The sequence below is a fragment of the Ochlerotatus camptorhynchus genome, unplaced genomic scaffold, assembly GCF_037179485.1.
Source record: "Ochlerotatus camptorhynchus isolate MF236.1 unplaced genomic scaffold, CSIRO-AGI_Acam_v1.1 ptg000785l, whole genome shotgun sequence".
Classification (NCBI taxonomy): Eukaryota; Metazoa; Arthropoda; class Insecta; order Diptera; family Culicidae; genus Ochlerotatus; species Ochlerotatus camptorhynchus.
Genome location: NW_027041250.1, coordinates 1 through 20,040, shown reverse-complemented (window position 1 = coordinate 20,040; position 20,040 = coordinate 1). Strand labels below are relative to the sequence as shown.

Sequence of the window (20,040 nt, the reverse complement as noted above, 5' to 3'; positions counted from 1 at the left end):
GAGTGTTTGATCATTGAAAAATGACAAGAAAGCTAATGATAGGTAGTTTCGTCTCGTGATAGTGAGAGGACCTGTTTTCACATCGTCACATAACGGCCGTGATATTTACCAGCTCTGCACACAAAAGGTATTTGTTTTTATGATCTCCGTCTCTATCCCTTACCTACCAGATATAGCGTTAGCAGGTGTTCCGTTCTTATTACACTGCTATTTCCTTTGCAAGCGTAACTTTTTTGTTAGTTTTGAACTTGAGATTAGGAATATGCTAGTGGGAAAAGAACGAAGAAGCAAGAAGAAGCGGATGGGCTCGTCCGTATTTTTTTATACAACCGTAATTCTGAGAGTGAAATGTTGGTGTGTGGAGAAAGATTAGAGCGTGTATGGAATGAAATAGAAGTTAATACTTTTGATCCATTGATGTCCAAGACTGCTCTCGTGCATCTTTATCATCGCTTGAAACTTTTCAAATGAACATATGGCAGTAGTAGTAGTGCTAATGATGCCAATTGGATTTTTTCAAAGGTGGTTCAAACGTATTTGATACACTTTAATGAAAATGCTATTTGCTCACCATTATCAGTGTCTGTTTCGGACTCAGTTTCTGTGGAATTACAGGGAGTGGCTAGCTTAGCTGCTCAGGCAGAAGAGCCGACTCAAGATTTAAATACATTGGATCAGCCAGTGGCGACAAAATCGGCTCTCGTGATGACGTCGGTTCTCACATTGCCGACAATATCGCCGGTGGTAACGCAAGCTCTTTCTGGTTCAACCTTACACATAGCACCAAAAATTGAGCCACTTTTACAGAACTTATGTATACATCAAGGTTGCAAAGACTCATTTCAGCTAAAATAATGTTTTTCGGAATAATAAAACCAAAAGATGGTATGATGGCATGTTTTACTTGTAACTTACAAGAAGAGGTTACAAAGAATGCGTTGGAAACATAAAACCTGTAAATTTTGCTTTCTATGAGTCACAATCAGCGATTTGCTGATCGCTGAGTGAGTGAGTGAGTGAGTGAGTGAGTTTGTGAAAAATCGCTGATTGCGACTCTCATGAAGTGAAATAAACAGGTTTAATATGTCAAACACATTCTTTGCAACCTCTTCTTGTATCCTACCAATTCAAAATTTGATCATGGCATCTAATTATTTCATAATTTAGAAAAACATTGTTTTAGCTGAAATGAGTCTTTGCAACCTTGGTATACATTCAAGTTCAACATCGCTTACCAGTTTTATGCCAACCGTGAAAACATCGATTGTCACTACCGCTTCAGATAGTGCTTTAAATATTACATGGTCAACCCCACGGTATCATGTATCGGTATTTATTAGATCTGTCGCGATCTACGGGAGTGAATACTTCGGTTGAAGCCAGTGTGGTGAATCCAGTGAGTCCGGTTAGCGTAAGCAGTGTACCAGGATCTGGATCGCAGTTTATAAGCAATTCTCGAGAGGACCAGCGAGCATACAGCTCTAAGAATAGGCCATCACAACCAGAGCATAATCCATCCACATCTATACTGAGCGGCCCTCCGGTTTCATCGCAATGGTCCAATCCTCTAACACAACCGCAAGCCCATCGGAACGCATCCGAATTCGTACCAGGTGTTCCTACAGGGATGAGTCCAATCCATATGATTTTCCGGAAACTGTAACGCAACCTTATCGGAACCCTTTCACATTTTCACGAGATGTTCCTCCGGTCTCATCTCAATGGTCCAATCCATATGATGCTTGGGTAACTCAACCAACCCAGGTGAATAACCCGTACATAAATTTTGATCAATACACTAGTCAACATTCAAACCATCATCCGATTTAATTGAACCCCTTTTACTCTCATGACCATCCTAATCCAACGGTTAACCCCTATGCTGGATGGCCTCATAGAGAACCCACCCCGAGTCGTGTTGCAAATTCAGTTCAGAATAGATCTGATTTTAACCCGGACGATCTTTTAAGACCAGATCCGTGGTAGGACAATATCCGGATACCAAGTCCGAAACTGAATCCATATAAACCTAGGGGATTCAACATACATCCGTTGAATCCGAACCACTACCCTAATATTAATCCTAGATGCAGCACTCCTGTTCCTACTCCTCATTTAAATCCCTATTCAGGATGTGGATTTCATACCTGTTGCAAATCGAATGAAAACCATTCCTGTCGTCAAATGGCCAATGCGATGTACGGAAGAAGACAGAGGGGCAGGTCAAAATACTTTCCTATTCGGTTGACGGTCAACTTACTTACAGGAAAGGCGAAAATGTGGTTTATGAGCAATAAACACAGGTTCACAACCTATTCGAAACTTATTGAAAGCCTCAAAACCTCATTTCGGCATCCCAACCTAGACCACTTCGTACTGTTAGAAATTCAACAAAGAAGACAGCACGAAAGTTTTCTGGAGTTGAAAGGAAGTTTAAAAGTTTGGCAAAACCAGTATCAGAGGAGGACATTGCACAAGCGGTGCGGTGAAATCTGCACCCAGATTACAAAAGAGCTCTTATAGGCCGAGAATGTTTAGTTATCAACGATAATCGGCCGTATATGTTACCTGCTAACTCATGATAAGGGATCTCAGGGTCATTAACTCTGGCTTGTATCTTCCACTTTTACGTCAAATATGCGAATTACAAATTAACAGGAGCAACAAAGATAATAATATTCAACCACAGATGTCGTTTGCCTGGCAAAGAGAAGGTAACACCAGAACTCGCTTGAATGAATGCTCAACACCCCCGAAAAAGGAATTTTAACTCGTATCACTGGAAAAGCGGAGGCCTGACGGTTCCCCTGTGAACCCGGTTTCAGATGGAATTACGAAAATGGTGAAAAATTGTTAACCAGGGTTGCTCTTTTAAATAACAGACTACCACTGAAGCTACTTTTTCATTTTACATTTGTATATTCGTGACGTCACCATTTAGGGTACTTGCATGCTTTTTTTCGGACCGAAGTCCATGTTTACGCTGGTGATTATACTGTTGGTGATGCTGATTAGGGTTGGTCGTGCTGGCGATGATAATGGTGGTTGACCATGATGGATGACAATTGTAGCGGTGGTGTGATGGTGAAAGTGGTGGTGGCGGACGGCAACAGCCGGATAATTTTGCCGCACGGGCGAAAGAGATTACCCGAGATGACAACGATGATAGCCGGGAACTAGATTCAATCCGCTAACACTAGCGTTGAACACGCGGTGGCTTTGGAAACGGTGGATCTACGATGGTGGACGGGTAGTTTTAATGATAGCGGATGTGTCTTTTGGGGGGGGGGCGGTTACTGCCTCTCCATGTGGCAATAATCACAATGGCGGGCTTCCGAGACGTCGAAAACACCCAGCCTCTTCGCGGACCATGGAGCATTAGACCGCAAAATAAAAGAAAAAGGCCCTTTGGACCTAACAACCAGCATTATTCACCCTGTGACGTCACTCTTCTAAACCAGCATAGCTTTCACAATCTTACAAACTGAATTACCTTGTTTTCTTATAGTTTTCCTGGTTTCTGTTGGTTCAACTAAGAGTGGTTGGTACAAATTTTACTTAGCGGTTAATTAACTTCACTCTTTTATCATATACTAACTTCGTACTATTTACACGAACTTCTGAATTACTCTTACACACACGCGCGCACTTCTACCATAGATGTAACTCTAAGACTAGAAGGTCCCGAAATAACGTGCTCAACTTTTTGGCTCAGCTCTGGTACTCTCTTCGGTCCCGAGCTAATCGATTCACCCCTCGAAACATAGGAAAAACCAATAACCCCTCATTTTATCTGTCAAACTTTCATAGCGAATCAAAACAAACATTGCGTAGTACTAGAATTTCAACTAGAATGGGGTACGTTAATCGTTTTCTTGGGACCAATAGGCTAGTCAAGTAGTGAGCCAATTTAAAATAGTTAATTTCGTATTGATTGTTGCTTCTATGCCGTTCTAGGATAAGTTGGAAAAAGATCTTTTCGGGTAGAAGCTGAGCTATGCATATAAATTTTAAAATAATGTCGTTAATCTAGAACATTTCACTTGACATTTATGTTTTGTGTTGTGAAACACCTTGCTCTCAAAACCATATGAGCCATCTGTTGATAAGCTCAGATACTACCCTAGTAGCACGCATGTCACAAATCAATTGTAGAAACTTAAATACGACTTATTTCAGTCATAAACAAGTTGCTGTAACTTATTGTGATGAAAGTGTGCTACTCGGGTAATAGGGCTGGGATATGTTTTGCCCGCTCAAACTGGTATAACAGAATCGCATTCAAATCGGTACTCGTCAGCCCAGTGGCAGGCGCGTAGGCAACATGTTATAGCAGTGACAGCGGGGCCAGCACAGCAAAATAAAGGATTTAAGCCCGGGACATGCTGCCTACTGTCAAATGCTGCTGTTGGTATAGGCCTTTTCACTGGCCTGGTACTCGTAGAAGTGGAACAGGCTCACACACTCGCAAGCCAACAAGTGAGTGCCACTGTTACCAATCATTAAGTAAATGTGCTAGTTTAATCTGAAGGGCGTATTCGTTTTATACGGTAATAAGTTTGTGGAGGAGCCTACAAGTAATAATTTGGAACCACTGGTTACATATATCAAACCATAGCCGGCGCCGGTGGTGTAGTGGTAAGCGTGACTGCTTTCTAGACCCCAATGGGTCTGGGTTCAATCCCAGCCGAGGTCGGTGGGATTTTTCTGAGGCATAAACATCTCTGGTCACGTCTTCCTTCGCAAGGAAAGTAAAGCCGTTGGTCCCGGCCCATGTGTGTTGAATGGGTGCGATATCCTACGCAGGTGTGGAAGCTGCCTTTCTGCACATTCGATTGGCGTCAATGGATGGCAATCGATGTCCGTCGGTGATTGGCACTAGATTGCGGAACAGAGACCGACGTTAAATAAAGAAAAGGAAAAAAGGATATATCAAACCAACAGTTTTCGGTCGTTTCATTCGTACACTTGTTTCCACAGAAATCGTTTCTTTATGGAGGGGTAATAAAACCAAAATATTTCCGAGTAATCTGAAACTCACTAGTACCTCTGGAGACGCACTAAATGTTGTTGATAGTATTTATCTAGTGTATATCCAGTGGAGTGTATCGCTGGCATGGACTTCTTTATTGCCTTTGACCTCCACATAAGAAAAGGTGAGGAAACCATTTTTTAGTGGATGTCGATGAATGCACTGATAGTAACCCTTCTGATTTTGTTGAGCTTAGCTCCGAACAGATAGCGGCACTAGATAACATTAAGCAGAAGTTCAAACTAGCTATGTCCAGTCAGCTTGAGATAACCTCGCTGACCCAACATAAGATAGAACTAAAGGATGAATTTAAAGATTCACCACCGGTAAGGTAAGAGTTTCCTCTTTTTCGTATTCTCCTGCTATACACTAGGCTTTGAACGAGGAGATCGATAGATTACTTCAACTTGGAGTAATTGAAGAGTTTAATTCCGATTGGGCGCTAAATGCGGTCCCAATTAAGAAACCCAACGGAACTGTACGCTTATGCTTGGACGCAAATGACGAAAATGTTTTTCTTAAATGTAGAAATAATCCAGAGGATATTCATTTCCATGATAACCGCCAACTGCTCAAGATAAATTTAAATGAGTGAAAAATAAATTGAGGGATGCTATAAACCAGACATAATAATGTAGACCACGTTGTCAGATTATATCAGTTCGTGATGAATAAATAAATACATGAATTATTTGGTTGCTGGTCATCAAGGGGCCTCCCTTAGCTCAGTCGGTAAAGGCGCAGCTACAAAGCAAGACCATGCTGGAGGTGGCTGGGTTCAATTCCCGGTCCAGTCTAGGAATTTTTCCGGTTGGAAAATTTCTCTACTTCCCTGGGCATAGAAGTATGATTGGACTTGCCACACAATTATACCAATGCAAAAATGGTACCGGCATCGAAAGCTCTCAATTAATAACTGTGGAAGTGCATCTAGAACACTAAGTTGAGAGCACGCAATAAGCTAATATACGATATGCAATAAGCTTGAAATGCGAAGAAGAAGAAGAATGATCATCAATAGGAAGTACGAAATATTGATGAATTGATATTAATACTTCTATTAACAAATTGGTAAGCATTTGGAGTCGAGATTCAGTTTATTCAGGTTAAATGTGCAGTAAAATAAAAGCAGGCTAGAAATATAAATTTAAGCGAAGTACCATTTTTTATTGCATGTACAACACTTACATGCAATATACAACACTTATTGTTGTATAACACATGTTTAACATTTACCTTTCTGTCGACCGGTTTTGGACATGATCTATATCGGACAAACTCGCCGCAAAGACACTGTGGCTGCACACACAACGAGCTTAGACCATAACATTGACTGGAAAGGTGCAAAACTAATCAAACCCGTCAGAAAAGTTTCTCACTTAAACGCCTGGGAATCATTACACATCACCAATACTGCTGAGCCATTGGGCCGTATGAATAAAAAGTGTTTACTTTACTTTCCCGTGCTTTTCTTACGGGAAAAGTAAAGTAAACGCTTTTATTCATATGACCTATTGGTGAATGAAGATGACCCCCCATTACTTCTTACCTTTTCAACTATACTCCTATATTACCAGTGCACTATTTCATCGCTAGTAATGAAACTTTGGGAAACGGTTTCATACGGAATATACATTTCTTATTTGCAGCATAGGGGCGACCCCGGCGTAGTGGTTAGCATCCATACCACTCACGCCAAAGTCACGAGTTCAAATCTCACCCCCAGACAAGTCACGAATGACCCAATAGCGTTAAACTGACAATAATTTAAAAAAAAATGCAGCATAAATGAAAAGAAGTCACACACAAAGAATGAAATTAGGACCAACCTTTTAGATTTTTTCTTCTCCCTTGATTTGTTTTACGTCTATCTTGTTTTCCGTGCTAAGTATCAATGCTACCGACGCCAGGGAGGTAGCTTCCACATCTGGATCCTACCTATCAACCCATCAACTCATAGACCGGCACCAACGGCTTTACTTCCTTTCCGAAGGAAGGCGTGATCAGAGATGTTATGCCTCAGAAAATCCCGGCGGTGCCGACTGGGGACAACCTTTTAGATATAAATGAAAAAAATTTGCGTTAAAAAAAACCATTTTAAGTTCATCGGATTGGGGAGCCGAGAGCACGTCCAAAGTTGTTAATTGAGCCTGTACCATTGTTGCATCAGTATATGGTGTGACAAATGCAAATCTATCGGGAAATTTTTCAACCGGAAAATTCCTTAAACAGACCTGTAATCAAACCCAGTCACCTGGCTTGATGTATGTAACGCAACATTAAAGAAAAGTTTCCTCAGACAATCAGAATGAATGTATATCAACGTTGCTTTTGAAATATGCGAACATGTATTAGTTAGTATAAATTGGTATAAATTGAATATAATTCACAAAAAGGGCTGATACATACAAAAGTGGAGGCCATATAGGAGAAATGGCTCAAATGATGGCAATCTTTCAGCAACATCAATTTAATTGTATAAATTGTGATATCTAGATAAAAACCTAAAATTAATTTTTCAAATTGTATGTGTAAATTTTTAAAATTTTGCATAGGACTACTCGCATGATAGTGTAATTATTTATTTGTTTTTTTTTTTATTAATTATTATTTGGCTAATTCTAATGCAACTCGGCAGTGGCAACTGACATGTTGTCATAATATACTGTCTTATGAGGACAGTTTACAACTCTCTAATGTTACACTTCAAAACATAAAAAATAATGGTGATAGCATAATTTACAGGTGCAGCGCTACATCATAAACACAAAACGTAACTTGTATGACGTACGTATGGTCGAAAATACCTACTCCATTAACACTTGTGCAGGTAACAAGAAAAATGATACTTATATTGTACATCACATTATTCACCTTAGTCGTGACAAGTGATATCAGATATGCACAATACCATTATCTATCACATTAATATATATACCATTATCTATCACATTTCTATATATATATATATATATATATATATATATATATATATATATATATATATATATATATATTTATATTCCATTTGTTTTTGTTGCATTTAAGAGTTACACTGAAATTGTGATTTGCACCACACATAGAAATACCGGAGTATTCCGTACACCAATGAATTCCATGTGTTTCCATGACCCGGCGTCTTATACCGAATGCGTCATTGCCACACCATAAAAAAAATAATATCTCACTTTCATCTTCTTATTCGTCTCATGATGGACACTTAGGTATCATATTGTCGAGCAGTTTTAGGACGACCTTCTACCAAACGATTTAAGGAGAATTCAGCAATAAATTCAAGACTTTTTAAACTGAGCATAAATTAAACCACTATTTTTTTAAGGTTCTAGAAGAAAAACTTCAAAATAATGTTCCACGGCAAACTGCGAGTGGTAGGCAACGTCATTTTAAACTGCTCGAATTATGTGATCCATTGGCCAACTCGCCAATGACTCAGATAGTATTATGCAATTAACATGTACATAGTAACTGTCTTGAGTTGAAATCACTTTCAACGATACTTATATTTGGTGACTGGCTTAACAATTTCATAAAATTAAAAATTAAATTTGCATAGGTAGAAAAATGCAATCTTAAAACAAACAAATCAGATTTTCAAAAGGCTTAGCACCTTAGGTTTATTTCTGTTTAATGGCATCTTAATGGAATGTAGTTACATTATGCAAATTCCATCACATATTGTTTCACAGTCACATTAATGATCATTTTCCCATTTCTTTCTTCTTCTAATTCTACAACTACCAAACACAATCCACTAATCCAACGCCATCACTGCAATCACTTAAATCCACAACTTTAATGACTTTGTCTTCGCTTCTGACCACATCAAAAACTGTGCACATAAACACGTGACGTTTTAACCACATGTTCCACATAATAATCAACAACTACTAAATCAAATTTTCATCAACACAATCACCACATTTACATACACACAAACCCGACGTAGACCGCGGATTATTCGCGGCATATTATGTCTCGTGAAGCCTACAGCTCAGGTCAAACAGTTAATACAGGCACTAGAAGTCCCGGTCGCCCAAGCAGACGTTTAACAGAACTACCAACCGTCGATAGGTCGCCTTCAAGAGACTACGGAGCCCGAGGAAGTCCTTTAGGTGATACTCAATTTCTAACCAAAGTCAAACATAGCTTTATCCATGACTTAAATATTAAAACCTTTTCTCGATTGTGTAAATCTATCGTATCCTGAAGTAACTTTTTCTAAAATTTCGTTTCATTGCTACATAATTTTCAATTACTTTTACGCGTATGATCCTTTGTATTTTAGTGTTACATTGTTTGATTGAGAGATTGATATCAGCAACCAGTAAATAAAAAATGACCTGCATTCGCGATTGAGCTATTTTCAGTAACTTTTTTGCAACATTTTCTCTCTCCCAGATCGGACGACTTTTTTTGCCAGAGCGTGTTCATGCTGTTCATTTGTTGAGACATTATCTGCAGTACACATACCTATTAGTCTTCCGTTCTTGTCGCATAGTTATTATATACAGTCATACAGTATGTTTCATAGCTTGTAGATACATGTGTCCTCTCTATTTCTATCTCCCATTCTGTCAATATCGATTATATAAAGAATCACGATACAGAAAAGCACACTAATGTATCGTTTTGTGAAAGTATGGTCATTTTTTGTTTTTGCTCACATCCTGGTTTCCTACCGTACATTATCATAAGCATCTTGATATTTATCGTCTCATGTTTTATGCATTGATCCTCGAATTGTTTTGATTCCTTTGGTAAAATCAGTACCATAATGTTTCAAAACTGATTCAATCAATTTAGGACATAATATGGCAATCGCAAAATTCATTCCCTATAACATTACCCTCTGCAATTTTATCTTCATTATAATTCTTTTGCAGCCATGGGTAGTCCATACTACAGAGACATGGATGAACCCATCAGCCCGGCTGGGGGTGGCCATCACCGAAGCCGAAGTGCAACGCGCGCACCGACGCACACGATGGAATACCCTCGAGAGCAGCTCCGTAAGTAATGTTTTAAGTAATATAGGCTAGAAATCTCTGAAAATGGCTGTGTACTGTAATAAAACTGCAACATTCAATAGCCATTACTATAAGCTAGTGTTTTACTGTGGAAAAATTAAGAATTGATCAGTTGCCTCCTACTCAAATTTGCATGATACTTTGCATAATTGTTTTTTTTTTTTTTTTTTTTTTTTTTTGTCAAGTATATGCGTTTGAGCTGAAATTGGGTCATTTTAAATCCTGCAAAGTTTCAAAATATTGCGAAATCGTTATTTTTAATTAATTATAGCACGAGTACGTCACTTCCAATCGAAATGACGTCTGATACAATGTTGCAGAATAAATATAGCCTACTACGAAAAAAATAAATACTGCAAAAAAATGTCAATTAAATATCTCTATTTATTTTTTTTTTAATCGATATATTATAAACAAGCAAAAATTTGCTACATTTAGCAAACAGGTCACACTTTGACAAAACCCGAAGACCATAAACTTTTGAAAAATGTTTTAACTACTTTGTTGTGCAACATTTTTGTAATTTTTGCTCAGAAACTAGTGCTGGGAAATCACCAACTATTTAAGGTTACGAAAAACACAGTCATATTTTCACCGGGAAAGTGCAAACGCTATTAGATTACGAAAACCCTAATAAAATTTGTGAGGTTATTTTGCTTAACAATGCGTTCAGAGTATCATCCAATCCATTTGTGGAATAGTTCTATCATTTGCGTTATCGTTTGGGTATGATATATATTTATTAAGGAAGCGAAGTCATTTTTTCACCGGGAATGCACCAGTGGGAAAAATGGACTCGTATTGTATTGTTTGTGCAAGTGTCATGTACATGTGCAAGTCCCTTATTTCTTGTATATTTCTTGACCTATGAATATTGGTTAGGATAACAAAGGAAAGTTGGATAATATTAACAAAAGTTAAACCCCCTTTATAAACCCAAATTTGGTTAAACGATTTTCCCAAATTTGGCTGAAAAAATGTTAACCGTTAGTTGTCAAAACAAATAGAAAAAAAATCTGTATGATGTTGGATTTAGGTTGCATGATTGATTAAAACAGTTTTTAACAGTTATTTTCGTTTGATTTTCGTGAAAGAAGAAGATCACAATGTTCCGTCATGGTGAGAAATGTACATATTGTTGAAATTTGAATTAAAACGATTTGTTTGTAGGTCTGCTGCTGGAACCGGAGGAACCCAATCCCTAATTATTCAGACAATTTAAGGTAGTTTCCCGTTGGTAGTTATTTAAATAGAGTTCTTATAGGATTGAACATTGTGTATTTCATTTCAGACACCCGTGTGGCCATCTTCAACAGAGCCATTATTGTGAAGCACTTATTCTGGAGTCTGTTCAACAGAGCGAGCTGGATGTGCTGTCAAAGCGGCTTACTGACCATCCATCAATGAGATGTAAATATGTAAGGCCCAGTGCATTTGTCATCTCTTTCGTTCTCCCGCTGTTTAAACGGTTGAAGGAGTGTGACGTCAAACTCCGTCATCCGTTTATTCAACCGGAGAACGAAAAAGACGACAAATTTACTGGACCTCACCTGTTTACGCTCATTGATTTTCCATTTGTGAATTTGATTCCAAACATCAACAAACTATCGTTGCTTATGACTTTTGTCGTTTGGAACTAGTTATGGGAGGTAGGCGACGATTGTTCGTATTTGACAGTCACCTCCTCCCTTTGGTTCAACAGTCCGTCTTCCGAGTGTTTTCCAGCATGTTTCGGAGCGGTTGACTGCTGGTCAAGCTGCTGGTCAAGCTGCTGGTTGCACTACTTGTAAGAAGAAGGTCGATTGGATCCCAAGCAGGAGAAAATAACCTGATACCAAAATTTGGTGTTGATCAGCCTGAAATAAGAAGTAAAATACCAAAGAATAATACCAAACAAAATCATGCAAAATACTTTGTAAATAACATAATATTTGGATACCGAAGGAATATCCTTTTGGTATTGCATTTGCCTAATTTGGTATTGGAATGGTATTGTTTGATTTGTTTGTATTATTTTATGATATTTTACCCCTTATGTCAGTCTGATCCATACCAATTTAAGGTATTTGTTCTTGCTCGGGGTTGGATACCCAAATTTGAAGAAGGATGAAAGTGGCTTGCGTCGTTGGGCAGTTTGCTTGGTTCATTGTTGTGCAGCTCTTCGGATTCATGGCACAAAACCATCACATCAACCCGATTTTCCACGATGGAAGAAGAATTCTTTTATCATAAATTCTATGTCCACCAATAGTCGTCCCAGCCGTTATTTCATAAATCGAAACTACAAAATGCTCGGATATTTGATAATTCATGTCATTGTATCGATTCAGATATGTTCAAATAATAAAATAAATGTTTTCATTCACAATATTAAAATCTGCGAACATTTCAACAAGACATTTTTAATAGCACTTCATGAAGAAAAAATCAAATCTGCATTAAAATTATCAAGAAATTCAGTATCGTCAAACTACCCAGTTTTGGGTTAATGCAGTTTACCTATACTATGTGTTTGTGCACGTTACGCCCAAACTGGGTAAACTTAATCTATAGTCCAATGTATGCGCACGAGTTTTGATGGTCTGAAAGTAACAAACAATAACAAACCAATTTTTTTGGCTGAAGCGAAAGTGAGGATAACAAACTGAAAATGGGACTATGCAAGTGTACGTGTTAAAAACGGCAGTCTCAAACAGAGGAAAAAATTACATTACTCAGCGGTTCAAGTCAACAGGACAATGTTTTCATAGCTTAGCTTAGCTTAGATTGACAGCACATACAAATGGTTGCTGCTCCGTGATTGATCAGAATCAGTGAAATTGCACAATACATCAACTGAATGGTGTTGAGATTGGCCGTCTACTCTCATCATTCAACTTTCAGTAACTCAAAATTTTAAAGATCAACAACGGTGCCGGCCTCGTATTTGCAATCAGGTGGAAGAAACAAAGGAATATTAAAATGATCTTTGTTGTGTTGGGGACCGTTTTTACCTCTGTGTTCCCACAAAGGTCGCAGGAAAGAAGATTTCGTTAGTAGGTTGGGTTCGTTGGATCAAGATTCACCTTGATAAGAGATGCATTCAAAGTTTTGGTATAATGTACTGATTTCCGAAATTGACGCGACCCTATTAACTTCGTAATGTAAAGTGGCCTGGGATAAAACCCATGGTCTCCTTCTCAGTAAAACTGTTGCACAATGTAATCGAGCCCTTTGCATCACATCAAACCAGTAATCTGACAACATAATAAACGTTTACTTAGATGCACTTCAGGTTAAATCCACCCCGATGCACATCAAACAAACAAAATCAGCCCAAACTGAAAGAGCTCGCGTCATCCTTTCTTTTGCTGTTCTACACAACAGCTCCCGCAATCAAAAACGAGGTGGCAAAGAAAGCCCCGCCTGAATTCCCCGAAAACACGTCAGAGTAAATTGTAGTAAATTGAATAAAAAAAGTGACCTAGTGAGTCAATAAAAAATTAAAAAAATGGCCTCCTCTGAGACACCACACCAGATTGGAAAAAGTTCTCGTCGTTTTGAGCGAAATAATAAAAGGAAAACGTCGACAAGATTCTTTTGCAGTCCGAAGTGATGCCTCAGAGAAAACCATTTTTGAAACATTCATCCACTAACCAGGTTACTTTCACCTTAAGTGTGACCTCATCGGCCAAGTGCCAAACTTGCATATTTGTGATCGTGGCATTTACCATTTTCCCCACAAAACAAATCACGCCAAACATAAAGACAATCTCAGCTCATCAAATGCACCCAACCGTACCAACCGAGACATACACCACGCGGAGTCAAAGCATGATATTGTGCTCAGTACGAGAACATTTTTCAATTGGAACGTACTCATGAGTCATGTCCGAGAGCGAATTCTCGAAAGTCGACATGAATGATAATCATTCCGTGCACATTTTCTTCTTTTCGATTCCAACCCCACGCTATAGCCTACGGCTAAAAATCTCTACAATAAAGTTTAAAAAAACTTCTATATAGGGGAAATGGCTCTAATGTTGGCCTATGCATCTAAGATTGGGTCCATCGCTAAATATCTGCTATTAATCAATTTTATCTAAATGAACGCGTCATTGTAGCGTCCTAATGGATATTTTTGGTCGCAAATGAAAATTTAGTCGATTGCTGAATTTTTGTATGGGCCCAAATTAAGAGCATTTAGGCCGACATTGCATTTTCCCTATCTAATTCCAATTAAATGCCCCTGATATTTTAAGAATGTGTAGGTGCAATTTAAGTTTTTTTCCCGGGGCCCAAATATTTTATTCTGCTGTTTTATTAGATTCTATAACTAAATTTGGGGATAATCGGAGAAAACTGACTACTTCCTGGAACGATGAATGATGATCACCAACCGATTCTTTGTATTATTTTTTTACATCTAATTTTGGGCCTACTAAGCACAACTTGCCTTTTGCCTGTATTTTTTTTTTGCACAAAATAGAATGTTTTTACTGCAGATGTCTTTAAAATGTACTTACCTTTCCGTATGTACCGTAAGATTTGATAGAAAGTAACAAATTTTTGAGATATCGTTAAAAATCTAACACTGCTTCTTGATTCCAAACTCGGTCTACGGATTCTAAATTCGACCTAACGCATTGAAACGCCATTCAAACACCGGATTTGGTCGGAACGCTTCTTTTGTTTTTGAGAATAATGGGTGCAAACATTTATATCACGCGTTCTTATTGACTTCGTTCGGTAGTTTTTGAACTAAAGTATCGCACCAAACGCTTAACTGACTCGTTAACGCTGAAATCAGTACTCTACCCTATTGTGATCTTGTAGGCCTTAAAACTAGCACTATCTACTGAATTCTCCGAATACGGCGGGTAAAAATGTTTACGCCGACTACGAAGCCTCAGAAAAACGTGTAACGGCAAGTTTGAAATAACATAACACAGCCATTTCTTGATGAATTTCAAAAATTGTGGTACCGTAAAACGGGGTATCTTTGATAGTGCGGGTAACTTTGATAGTATAATATAATGAAAATATAAATATATATAATATATAATATATATTTCATATATAAATATATACATATAAATAATATAATAAAATATAATAAAAATATATAATATAAATTTACTCGCTGTGCTTTTTTCCAAATAAGAAACATTAGTTCCATATTGTAGCTTAGGGTATTTCCGTTGATATCGTAGGGGAAATGACGGCTTCGGCATGACATACTATTTTCGGCAACCCAAATTGAAACACTATTTTCACTGGATTTTCTTACGAAAACACTTCGCTGAATGCATGCAAACGATTCTTTATGCTTTCAGCTTCAATTTGACTATATTTTTACCACTGAGAAAAAGCAATCTAGCAAGGTTTTCTTGAAATGCAACACACGCACTACAAATTGTAGCTGATTTCGAGTTGCCGATAATAGAACAGCAGATTTACATGCAGTTCAAATGGAACGGTTGCCGAAGAAAAACTGGTTGCCGACAATACTCGCTCTCACTAGAGAAGAATGGAGCTTTGTAAATGCGTTTCAAAACAGTTTTTGACGATTCTTTCGACTGAAATTGTTAGAGCAGCTGGCAGCAAAAGATTGTAAACAAACCAATACTGCATATGTGTGCGTTCCTTAGAGAAAAAGGCTATAGAAAGAAGGTCGCTGCTTAGGTTGCCGAGAATACGTATTACGTATTTTACAAAAATATTAAAAAAAAAACATTTTCGTGTTTTTCGCTTTTTTGAAAAAGTACTCCAACCATCACTTCTGAAATGTATTTTCGATACAGCCATCACAAATTCAATATTGTATTCTTATTGCTTATGAAGTTTTCTGATTATATATTCATTTAAAGTTTTATATTTAAAGAGCTAAATTGTTTGAGTTTCACTCATTATCAAAGGAACCTCAAATTAAAATACTGAAGTTCGGTCACAAAACAAACAAAAAATAGTGCAAATGCAATAATTTTCGTTGAACATATAATTTACGAATTAACTCTTGGATCGTCAGTACTTGTTTTAAAAATATAAAATTTGAAAAATATTCATTGCTGTAAAAAATATTTAGAATATACTTTAAAAAAAACTATCAATGTTACCCCGTTTTACGGTACCTCTAGATTTCTTAAGGTCTGTAGATTATTGTTATTGTAGAAATACTGAAAATAGAGTCGTCTTAAAAGGGAAAAGAGTCATTACACGTTTTTTTAAGGTGTGCTTATGGGTTTTGTAAGTGGCTTCAGATCTATAATTTAGATAAATGGGCACACATGTTCATAACCAGCCAGAATACAGTCATTGTTGTTATATATCGATCCTACAGACAACGAAACGGTTCTCCGAAATATCAGGAACATCCGTAAAGGTGGTCAATTCACGAAACTGATCCCAGAGCTCCGTGTTTTTTTTTACATTAGGAACTGCGAAATAAGAATTAATTTGGGGTCGGGACATGAGCCCGAATGACCATGGGACCATCCTTAGGAAGATCTGTAACGTCCGTAAAAGTGGTTTATCCATGATACAGATTCTAGAGCTCCGCGGTTTTTTCGAAAACACTTGGAACTGCCATATATAAATTAATTTGGGGTTATAACATAAACATGTACCTAGAAGGCCATGTGACCGTCCTCCGGAAGATCTGGATATCTGGAAGTGGTAGAGGGGACCATAGTGTAGTAACTTAGGGCCTGTTCATAAACTATGTAGACATTTTTTTGGGATTATTGACCCCCCCCCCTCCCCTTTCGTAGACAATTGTCCATACAAAATTTTTAAAATTTGTATCGGCCGTAGATAATTGTCAACCCCCCCCCCCCTAAACTGTCTACGTAGTTTATGGACAGCCCCTTAGTGGTTTCCGTTTCTGCTTACTCAGCAGACAGTCGGGAGTTCAATAACAGGTCCCAATTTTGCACTATGTCTTATTCTATCCCCAGTAGATTTAAAATAAAAACAGTCTGCTTTCACTGATCGCACCACGTACCAACAGAGAATGCTGATCACTGGCACATATATTCTTTCCGCAGAAATTGTGGAGATACAGTGGTATACTCTGTCTGTAGTAACAATGATTGTGAAACTAATCATCCTTTCCCTCCCCCAAAGTCCCTGAGGATATGTGGCCTAGCGTTTGGCCTTAATCTATAAATAGAATGAATCGACGAACTTGTACATTCAAGATGAAAATCTAATCTCAATCTCCATGAAGTTCTTTGTGCAATTTTACTGGTTTCTGATCAGTAATGGAGTAGCAACTACGACGTACACGGCTATTAAAAAAAATGATAACGGGTCATATTGACGAATTGTTTGCCAGAGTCTGAATTTTGATTTGCTGGTTGATAAACCGATTTCGACACGATTTTCTACGAGAAACCAATGCTGGATGAAATCAAATGTAGCCACAGTTTCGTTATGTCAAACATTCATCAAATATCATTTGCCTTGTAAAGAATGGAATCTAACTAAAATGATGAAATTGATAACTATATGTGCATAAATAATGTTTCATATACATGGATACCGGATGATTTATATACTTATTCTGAAGGCACAATCGAATTTCCCATAAATATTATAATGCAATACATAAAAAACTACTAACTGGTACGTATGAAACGATTCTGCGCATGTTTAGTAATGTTTCTGTTTGCTTGTGGCTTGTGGCTCGTTCTGAATATTTCAGATACAGGTTCGGCCAGGTTACCAGTCAAACTCGGGATCGGTAAAACGTCAATTTCTCCCCGGAAAGAAATATTCCTTAATTCAAATAAGAAAAAACACATGTTTTTTGTTTAAATATGCAAAGAAATGAATGTACTCCATTAAAACTAAATCACATAAGCATTTATCTTTTAATAAAATAATTCAAAGAAGCATTATTCTTTTTCTATTATAAAGGGTGTACCGTTTAAAATCCGCACACACAAAATTCGAGTTTTTATACGACTATCACCAAATTTTCTGGGAGTAAAAAGTTACACAGTTCGAAAAAGTAGTGCAAATTTCTGTTCAGTGTGATGCACATAAATGGAGCGTCACAGTTAACATTATATATCATGTAAAGTTCTATGACATTTCATGCAATGTAGCAAATATTGTATATAAAAGCTCATATTTGTACACAACATTGTTTACAAGTTGCCCGGTTGCGTGAAATGAAATAGAGCATTTCCAGCTCAAATCGTTATAAAAATGTCAATTTAGTCTCGACCCCTTCTGATTTAAATGAAACATTGCTCACGTGTTCGCTGCTACTGATGGTTGCATTTTTCATTATAAATATGATTTTTTCCTCCAGAGTAACTTTTGAAAAGGGCGTATAAAAAAATGGATTCATTTTTTGCGAAAAATCATGACTTGAAAACAATTGATCTGATGAAAATGGCATATGAGAAAAGTTTTAGGTGATTAAATTATCTTTGCGGAAAAAATACATTGAAAGAAAAAACTTCGTAAATTAGTATTTAAAAAACGTAAAACGATGCTTATCCCAAAACACCCCCCTTCGATCTTTATAATTTTTTTTTTTCAAGAAAATTGATGGAATACCCTTAATTTCGTGAAAAGTGTATGCTGATAACTTTTCTTAAAAAGAAATCTATAATTTTTTAAATTTTTGTTGATTTTTACAAGTTGATGAAAATGCATATTTTTTAGTCAAAGAATAATTTATTTGAATTCTACGCATAATTTTCGATAACTTTGCATATATAAACTTTTTTCCTTAGTCAAGCCGTTCTCAAGTTAATGCGAATTAAAAAAAATATAATTATAACAATTTTCAACATTTTAGGCCATTTTCAAATGTTCGTCGAGATGTCCAGCAACGAGATTTTTTTCATGATTGTATATTAAAAAACAAACAATTCATTCTCAGATATGGTAGCTGTCAGACTTACCCGTTTCTATCTATAGGCAGCGGAAGAGAAGCACGTTGATGTGGTCAAATGAAAGATTTTTTGAGATAAGAAACAGTATATATTTATTATTTTATTTTACAACTCATATTATTTGAATACATTGAAACCCAAATTGTATCGTTTGAATTAGAGAATATTTTTACTGCAATTTGGTTGTTTGAAACTGGAATATAGCAATGATATTTTCGAGTTCCAGGAATTGGTTTCACTTTCTTAAAAATTAGATCAAATTCCGTGTCAGCCTTTTTGTATTCTTCCGTAGAAACATAACAAAATGACATTTTTGTTTGAAGATCTTCTTTACGACTATTTGCCTAGTCGTACAGTTGTTTAGGGTTCGTTATAGGTGCTCGTGTTGCTTAGCTAAACTTGCTCTGGTTGCCATTCTCTTAAGGGTACCGCCAATCGCATCACAAGGACCTTTACCGTGTGAAGTTGCAAAAAAATGCCATTCAATTTCTACATTATGCTTATCTTTAAATCCACAAAGGCTAGCAAATTTTTTTATGTTTTTGTATTGTGATGCTGCTCCATCTGACATAAAAATACACTTTTGGACTGTTATTTGCGACTTTAAAAATTCTAATAATTTTGAGATAAACAACTGAACTGCTACTGTGTCATGCTTTGAAATGTCCGAAATAACCACAAAACTTAAATGGTTTAGTGTACCATTATCATTAAAATAAACGACAAATGGATGAATTGTACATTGAGAATTATTCCAATGATAGCTTTGAACCTCATCTTGCAGAACAAATGTGTAGTTTTCAGAAAAGTCGCAAATAACAACAACTTCGCCATCTTCTAGTGTTTGTTTTTTTGTTTTTAAGAATTCTGCCTGCTTATTTTTTTATAAAATCGTGCTATATTAATTTGTCTAACTTTTCCGTAAAGAAAAATTAAAAATCTTCGGAAGGCAAAGTTTTCAACTCAATATTAAACCTATCTATCGTAGTCCACTGTTCAAATGACACTTCTAATATTTGTTTCTCTTCCAATATTTCTAATAATTTTGTTTCGGATAATGACGTATCGT

General features: G+C 37.0%; 1 long non-coding RNA gene across 1 annotated transcript in view; it reads left to right on the top strand.

Annotated features, from left to right (window-relative positions):
- The window catches only part of LOC135715027 (uncharacterized), a 40,907-nt gene extending 30,850 nt beyond the window's left edge, over positions 1–10,057 (top strand). Inside the window, exons 3-4 of the long non-coding RNA XR_010518922.1 lie at positions 7,778–7,862; positions 9,937–10,057. This is a non-coding gene — a long non-coding RNA (uncharacterized LOC135715027). The remainder of the gene's footprint in view (positions 1–7,777; positions 7,863–9,936) is intronic.
- Positions 10,058–20,040: the final 9,983 nt, after the last annotated feature.